The sequence below is a fragment of the Notamacropus eugenii genome, chromosome 4 (assembly GCF_028372415.1).
Source record: "Notamacropus eugenii isolate mMacEug1 chromosome 4, mMacEug1.pri_v2, whole genome shotgun sequence".
NCBI lineage: Eukaryota > Metazoa > Chordata > Mammalia > Diprotodontia > Macropodidae > Notamacropus > Notamacropus eugenii.
Genome location: NC_092875.1, coordinates 119,962,255 through 119,970,497, shown reverse-complemented (window position 1 = coordinate 119,970,497; position 8,243 = coordinate 119,962,255).

The window sequence follows — 8,243 nt, the reverse complement described above, 5'->3', positions numbered from 1 at the left end:
CGTCCTTTCTCTCATATGAGCATCCAGTTTGGCCAACTGAAGACCTCCGATAGAGGTAAGGGAAGACTCGGGTAGCCCTCAGGCCCCTAGGCCTGGCACCAGGGCACACACCTCTGAACCAGGTACTCCTTGGTATCATCCTCCCACCCCTTTCCAGGTTCCTTTTGTATATTATCTTCCCCCATTAGATTGTAAGCTTCTTTGTTTGTTGTTTTTTTTAATTTATTTATTTTTAGTTTTCAACATTCACTTCCACCAGATTTCGAGTTCCAAATTTTCTCCCCATCTCTCCCCTCTGCATACTCCAAGACAGTGTGCATTCTGATTACCCCTTCCCCCAATCTGCCCTCCCTTCTATCATCCCCATCCCATCTCTTATCCCTTACTTTTCTATTTTCTTGTAGGCCAAGGTAGATTTCTATACCCCATTGCCTGCACGTCTTATTTCCCAGTTGCATGTAAAAATAATTTTTAACTTTCATTTTAAAAATTTGAGTTCCAACTTCTATCCTTTCCTCCTTTCCCACCCACCTCCATTGAAAAAGTATGCAATTGGATATAGGCTATACATATGTCATCATGCAAAACACTTTCATAGTAGTCATGTTGTGAAAGATTAACTACATTTCCCTCCATCTTACCCTACTTCCCCATTTATTCTGTTCTCTCTTTGGACGCTGTCCTCCTCAAAAGTGTTTACCTCCCCAGTTGCCCTCCCTTCTATCAACCTTCTCATCCCCTTCCCCCGTACTTTTCTGTAGGGTAAGATAGCTTTTCATACTCAATTGAATGTGCATGTTATTCCTTCCATAAGCCAAATCCGATGAGAGTAAGGTTAACTTGTTACTTCTCTCTTCCCCCCTCTTCTCCTCCATTGTAAAAGCTTTTTCTTGCCTCTTTTATGTAAGAGATAATTTACCCCATTCTATCTCTCCCTTTCTCCTTCTAACATATTCCTCTCACCCATTAATTTTATTTTTTTCAGATATTATCCCTTCATATTCAACTCACCCTGTGCCCTCTGTCTACATATATAATTCTTCTAACTACCTTAATACTGAGAAAACTCTTAAGGGTGACAAATAATATCTTTCCATGTAGGAATATGAACACTTCAACTTTAGTAAGTCTCTTTATGATTTCTCTTTCCTATTTACCTTTTCATGCTTCTCTTGAGTCTTGTGTTTGAAAGTTAAATTTTCTATTCAGCTCTGGTCTTTTTATCAAGAATGCTTGAAAATCCTCTATTTCATTGAAAGACCATTTTTCCCCTGAGGCATTATACTCAGTTTTGCTGGGCAAGTGATTCTTGATTTTAATCCTAGCTCCTTTGACCTCTGGAATATCATATTCCAAGCCCTTCAATCCCTTAATGAGGAAGCTGCTTGATCTTGTATTATTCTGATTGTGTTTCCACAATACTCAAATTGTTCTCTCTGGATGCTTGTAATATTTTCTCCTTGACCTGGGAGCTCTGGAATTTGGCTAAAATATTCCTAGGAGTTTTCCTTTTGGGATCTCTTTCAGGAGGTGTTCAGTGAATTCTTTCAATATCTATTTTACTCTCTAGTTCTGGAATATCAGGACAGTTTTCTATGATAATTTCTTGAAAGATGATATCTAGGCTCTTTCTGTTGATCATGGCTTTCAGGTAGTCCAATAATTTTTAAATTCTCTCTTCTGGATCTATTTTCCAGGTCAGTGGTTTTTCTAATGAGATATTTCACATTGTCTGCTATTTTTTCCATTCTTCTGGTTTTGTTTCATAGTTTCTTGATTTTTCATAAAGTCATTAGCTTCTATCTGCTCCATTCTAATCTTTAAGGAATTATTTTCTTCAGTGAGCTTTTGAATCTCCTTTTCTATCTGGCCAATTCTGCTTTTTAAGGCATTCTTCTTCTCATTGACTTTTTGGATCTCCTTTGTCATTTGGGTTAGTCTATTTTTCCAATGAGATGTTTCACATCATCTTCTATTTTTTCATATTTTTGGTTTTGTTTACTAACTGCTTGGTTTAGCTCATAGTCATTGATTTCTCTGAACTCAATTCTCTCTTTCAACGAATTATTTTGTTCAGTGAGCTTTTGAACCTTCTCCTCCATTTGGCTAATTCTGCTTTTTAAAACCTCCTTCTCCTCACTGGCTTTTTGGACCTCTTTTTCCAATTGAGTTAGCCTCTTTTTAAAGCTGTTATTTTCCTCAACATTTTTTTGGTTCTCCTTCAGTAAGCTACTAACTTGTTTTTTAAGGTCTTCTATTGCCTGAGCCCAGTTTAAGTTCCCTTTCGAGGCCCTGGAGGCAGAGGCCTTAACTTGCTCTGACAGTATGCCTTGTTCTTCCTCATCTGAAAGGATGGGAGGAGATACCTGTTCCCCAAGAAAGTAACCTTCTATGGTCTTATTTTTTTTCCCTTTTTTGGGCATTTTCCCAGCCAGTTACTTGACTTCTGAGTTTGCTCTCCACAACCACCTAGCCTCCAGTTCCACCAAGCCAGCACTGGGAGCTGAGATTCAGATGAGCTGCTTCAAAGCCTCAGGGGTTTTAGGTAGGGGCAGGGCTGCTATTCAGTGTGAGATTAAGATCAGCTGCTCAGGAGGGGGCAGGGCAGCCCCACAGGGCTCAGTTCCCTCAGAGGTTTTACAATGAGATCTTCAACAATGGATGCAGCTGCTGCCTGCTTTGGGAGCCCCATCTGCTGCTGCCTCTACTGCTGCCACCTGAGGAGGCCTGAGTTATGGGAACACCCTGCTCCCTTCTCAGCCAGCCAAAAAGACCCTCTCACTGACTTTTGGTGCCTGTGGGTTATGGGATCTGCGCTGCCACTGGAGATTCTGTCCCTGAAGCCTGCTTGGATCTGCTCCTCTCAGTGCCTCATGGCCAAGGCTGGGCTGAGCTCTGCTCCCTGTTTGGTGTGACAGACCTTTCCCATCAGTCTTTCAGGTCACTCTGGGCTAGAAATCTCCTCCGCTCTGTTGTTCTGTGGCTTCTGCTGCTCTAGAATTTGTTGAGAGTTCTTCTTTACAGGTATTTTATGGGCTATGGGGTAAGAGCTAGCACATGTTCATCTTTCTACTCTGCCATCTAGGGTTAGTCTATTTTTAAAGTGCTATTTACTTTAGCATTTTGGGGGTCCCCTTTAGCAAGTAGTTGACTTGGTTTTCATGATTTTCTTGCATCCCTCTCATTTCTCTTACCAATTTTTCCTCTACTTCTCTTACTTGATTTTCAAAATCCTTTTTGAGCTCTTCCATGGCCTGAGACAAATTCATATTTTTCTTGGGGGTTTTGGATGGAGGAGCTTTGACTTTGTGTTCTTCTGTGTGCATGCTTTGGTCTTCCTTGTCACCGAAGTAAGATTCTATAGTCTGATTCTTTTTCTGGATTTTGCTCATTTCCCCAGCCATTTACTTGACTTTTGAATTCTTTGTCAAGGTAGTTCTCTGCTTCCACTGGGGGTAAGGTGGGGTGTACTGTCAGTTGCTCCACCCCACCCCACCCCCCACACACACACACAATCTGTGGACCTAGTGCTCCAGAAACAGCTGTTGCTGCCACTGTTGCTAGGGCTGCTGCTGCTACAGCTACTGCAGGCTCCTGTGCCCCCTCTGCCACCTGGGGTTGAACCATACTACTCTCTCACACAGGTCTGACAAGTTTTTTCCACTGACCTTCCAAAGTGTCCTCAGCTTTTGGGGTCAAAAAGTCTGGAAACCACCACCACTGCCAGTGATTCAGTCCCTCCAAGGCCTGCTCAGGCCCTGTCTGTGCTGGCTAAGCCCATGCTGGACTGCACTCTACTCCCAACCTGGAGCTATAGATACTTCCCATCAACCTTCCAGGCTGTCCTGGGCTGAAAATTGCTTCACACCATCATTCTGTGGGCTCTGCAGTTCCAGAATTTGTTTAGAGTCATTTTTTATAGATATTTGGGGGGTTTTTGAGGAGAGCTTAAGCAAGTCCCTGCTTTTACTCCACCATCTTTGCTCCACCTCAGATTGTAACTTCTTAAGAGCAGGGACTGTCTTACTTTTTCTTATGTGGATCCCAGCACTTAGTACATTGCCTGGCACATAGCAGGCTCTTAATAAATGTTCACTGAATTTAATTTGAAAGAAAAATAATATGTGACTGGTTTGTGCTAGGCTCCTATCTTTTCCCTTTCCTCTGTGACTAACTGAACTTCAGTGACTCTGGAGGAAAGAGTGAGGCTGATTATTTGTGAAACTGCCTTATTTAAATCCAATTCATGCACAAGTCAAGACATCACTCATTCGACAAAAACAACACTCTTCCTATAGAATTGTTGTCCATGGGATCCTTCCTATGTCTTTGGTAAACTCCTTAAAATATTTTCTTGTATAATTTACTATGCCCATGGTTTCTCTCCTCCATCACAAATTACAAGATGGCATAATCTAGTGACTTCCCCCCAAAATTTCAATCATTTCCATCATGAAGCCCTCCCTCCATTTTTGCAAAGGTCACTTCATTTTCTGTCACAGAAAGTTACAGGTCATAACACAGTAAGACATAGACACAGACAAGCAGGGAAGACCTCTCATGAATACCGGAAACCTGTAGTAACAGCTAACATTTACATAATACTTTCAGTTTGTGCATTCTTTAAATAGCTTATCTTTCTTGACCCAGGAGGCAGGTACTATTATTATCCTTATTTTACAGATGAGGAACTGATCAGGCAAATAGACCCTTGTTCATTGGGACCTGGACCCCAAAGCCCCTGAACTCATTTCTCTGGCATTCACCTGAGGCACCAGCCCATCCCAGTCAACAATCCTTTCAACTGTCCTTTCATTGTGGCCTCAACCCAGCCCAACCCCTTCATTCTCTGTTACCTTCAGCCCAGTCCCAAAAATTTTCCATACATTTTAGTAACCCAGATCACCAGTGCCTCCCCCAAGGGATTTTGCCCACTGCAGCCCACTTTGATTACTTAATTAGCTTACTTGACACTCCTTAATCCCAGCCAGTACCCCTCCCCCTTCTAACTCCCCCCACTTTCTGTTACATTCAGATCACTCTAGGCTACTTACCACTCCTAGATCCCATCCAAATCATCCCACAATCTTTTCCCTATAAAAATGTTAGTCCTATCCCTGTCAAATGCTCAGACTCACTAAGCATCTGGTCCACTTGTATTAGCATCACAAATAAATTCACTACTTTGAGTGGGTGGATTGAGTGGTTGAATTCTTTCAAGGCAGATCCATACCCTGTACCCTTGCATTTCAGGGTTCCCAGCACCCCTAGACCACAACAGAACTTGAGACTATGAGCGGTTGAGTGACTTATCTAGTATCACACTAGGCTATACTCTACTGCTCACTATTCAGCTAAAAAACCATACCTGGCTCTTTTTTCCCCTTCTTTCAAGTGTAGTGAGACAACCTAGAAACCCAATGGGTTCATACTTTTCTGATGCTTACAGGTAGTCTCAGAGCAAATGAGAAGCTGATACTCTCATTAAAACCATTCAACCTATGTCATCTAGCCCTGCAGCTCAATTGTCCTGTTTTCCTGATTGTGATAACAATGTCTTCTCTGACCATTCCAATAGCTATTTACTACTCCCCTATATGGGCAGTTAAGTGGAACAGTCTGGAGTCAGGAAGACTCATCTTTGTGAATTCGACTCTGGCTCCAGACATTTACTAGCTGTGAGACCCTATGCAAGTCACTTAACCCTTGTTTGCTTCAGCTTCTGCATCTTGAGAAGGAAATGGAAAACCACTACAGTATCTTTACCAAGAAAATCTCAAATGGTGACACAATGGTGTCAGACAGAAACTGAAACAATGGTGTCAGACAGATATCCACCACAACTCTTATACTCCTGTAGTGCTCCTTGGGAAAGATTAAGATATGGTAGATCTGTAAACACATTACTGACTGAGAAGTAAAAGATAAATGCATACAAGACTATTTGTGCCCTTAGGCAAGATAAATTAGAAAGGCAAAGAAGAAATTGACTTCTTTATTCCCTCTCTCTTTTTTTTTTTTTTGCTATCCATGTATAAGATCAACTTGAATTCAATCCCCATTAATAACAAGTTCTGAGGAGGGCCATGGGCACTCTGAACCTCTGATTCAGGTTGAAGCCTATCTGAACATTTGAATGGATATTATCTGTTGACCTGAAAACTTACCAAGAAAGGCAACATGCTAAGTGCATACATTTTATGATTTAATTAATTAATTGATCAATTCCCTATTAAAGAAAACAGTAACATAATGCATTATGGAGCCAGAAATGTTCTGGCTACCCAGTGCAGAAATCTTCTGGCTTATATACATTTTGCCGTGAGAAAGGAACTCTCCTAGTTGAACAAATCATAAATTTAGTAAGACAAGACAATTAACAAAGTAATGTTGGTCAGGCCTTGGGATTCCAAGCTGGGTAAACATATGTCTCGGAAATCCCACCACTAGTAAGTGGTAGGCTTCCTGCCCTAAACAGATAACTGACATAGGAAAGGGTAAACAAAGTTCAATAGAAATTACGACCTAAGATGTCTGTGTTTTCTTTACCATTAACATGCCATAACATAGTGTAGGTCTACAAATATTAAGATATGGAAAACGTCCCATTATTCAAGATAGTGTCTTAGGTTAAAGGTCTCCTTAAGGAATGTAGAGTCAGCCTTGGCTGGCTTTTGCTGGCATAGGAAGAGGCACTCTCTGAGTTTGCTTCAGAGAGAACAAAGAGATTATTCCAAAATTTTATATTAAACATTATCATATCCAAACACCTTTAGAGGGACTATCCCAATCAAAGGACTTTGGGTAGACAACAGTAGCAATAATAATCGTCACTATCATTATTACTTTTATTTTTTTATACTGGTCTCCCTATTTCACCAAGGCTGAAAGTCCAATGGCCACTCAATCAGTTTATCTCTCCTTAGGCAGCCTGGTGACCTCTGTACTCCTGGGGCATCCCCCTGTGGGAGTTAATGCAAACATCCAATCCACTTAGGCCTACTAAGCACAGAACTTCTCAGCTCTAGTGATCCACCAGCCTCATCCTCCTCAGTAGCATGGATTTCAAGCATGTACCACCACACCTGGTTATAAGGTACATTAAGGTTTGCAAAGTATTTTGTACATTATCTGATCTGATCTTAATCAAGCACTATGCTCACCATTTTTAGATGAGAACATTAATTTTAAAATATGTCTTATTCACAGATGATAAATATAAGGGGTGGGATTCAAACCCAGGGTTGTCTTGACTTCAAGGTACCACTTGTCCCACTCTATGCTGCCTCTTCATTGTCTGTACCATTAATTTGTTGATTTGAATAAAATTTTTGATATGTATTCATGGGTATATCTCATCTCCTGAACTAGACTCAAAGCAGGTCAGAGGCCAAGGCTTTTAACATGTTTGCCCCCAAGGCACCAAGTGAAGTGCCTTCAATCAATCAATAAGTATTTATTAAATACCTACTACATACAAAGCTCTGTACTAAGCACTGAGGATCCAAGAAAAGGCAAAGCTTAGGCTCCCTCAAAGAGTTCACGGTTGAATGAGGGGAACAGAAACCATGTTTTCATGGAACAAGTATTCAGTAAGTATAAATTGGGAAAGAAAACTCAAGTTTAAACTGTGCCAAAGTATCCTGCACCCAAATGCAATCACTTACAGAATATTATTTGAGTGGAGAAAGCCTGAGGGGAGGCCAAAGAGGGAGTTAATGAGGGTCATGCTGTTCATATTTGCAAGGGAAGATCCCTCCAAAAAGCTAGAATGGGACAGCAGAGGCAGAGTGTGCACATCTGCTGGTTCAAAAGGGTTGAGAATATCTCAACAAACACTTGCATCTATAAGATGAGTCTGGAGGGGGTGAAAATGTATTCTTTCAATGGCACATAATTAAAGAAAAAAAGGAAAATATTTTTCTAAGCCTCTTTATCTTCTTTCTGGGAACTGCTGATTGCAAAAGTTGCCCTAGATTAAAAGTAAGATTGCATGATGCTAGTAAAAAAAAAGAAAGGTCACATGAAACAGCAGTTATGTGCAATGATTAATCCAGGAAAGAGTCTAATATGATGAAGTTCAATGGCACTGAAATGCAAAGTAGAAAGTGGGGAGGGGGAGGTGGGAGACAAATTAATTTTCCATAAAATTAATCTAGCTCTGCCCAAACACTTCCCTCATTCTGCCCAGTTTGAGACCAAACAGTCTTGTGCTGTCTGCTGCTGAGACTTAGGGAAGTGAG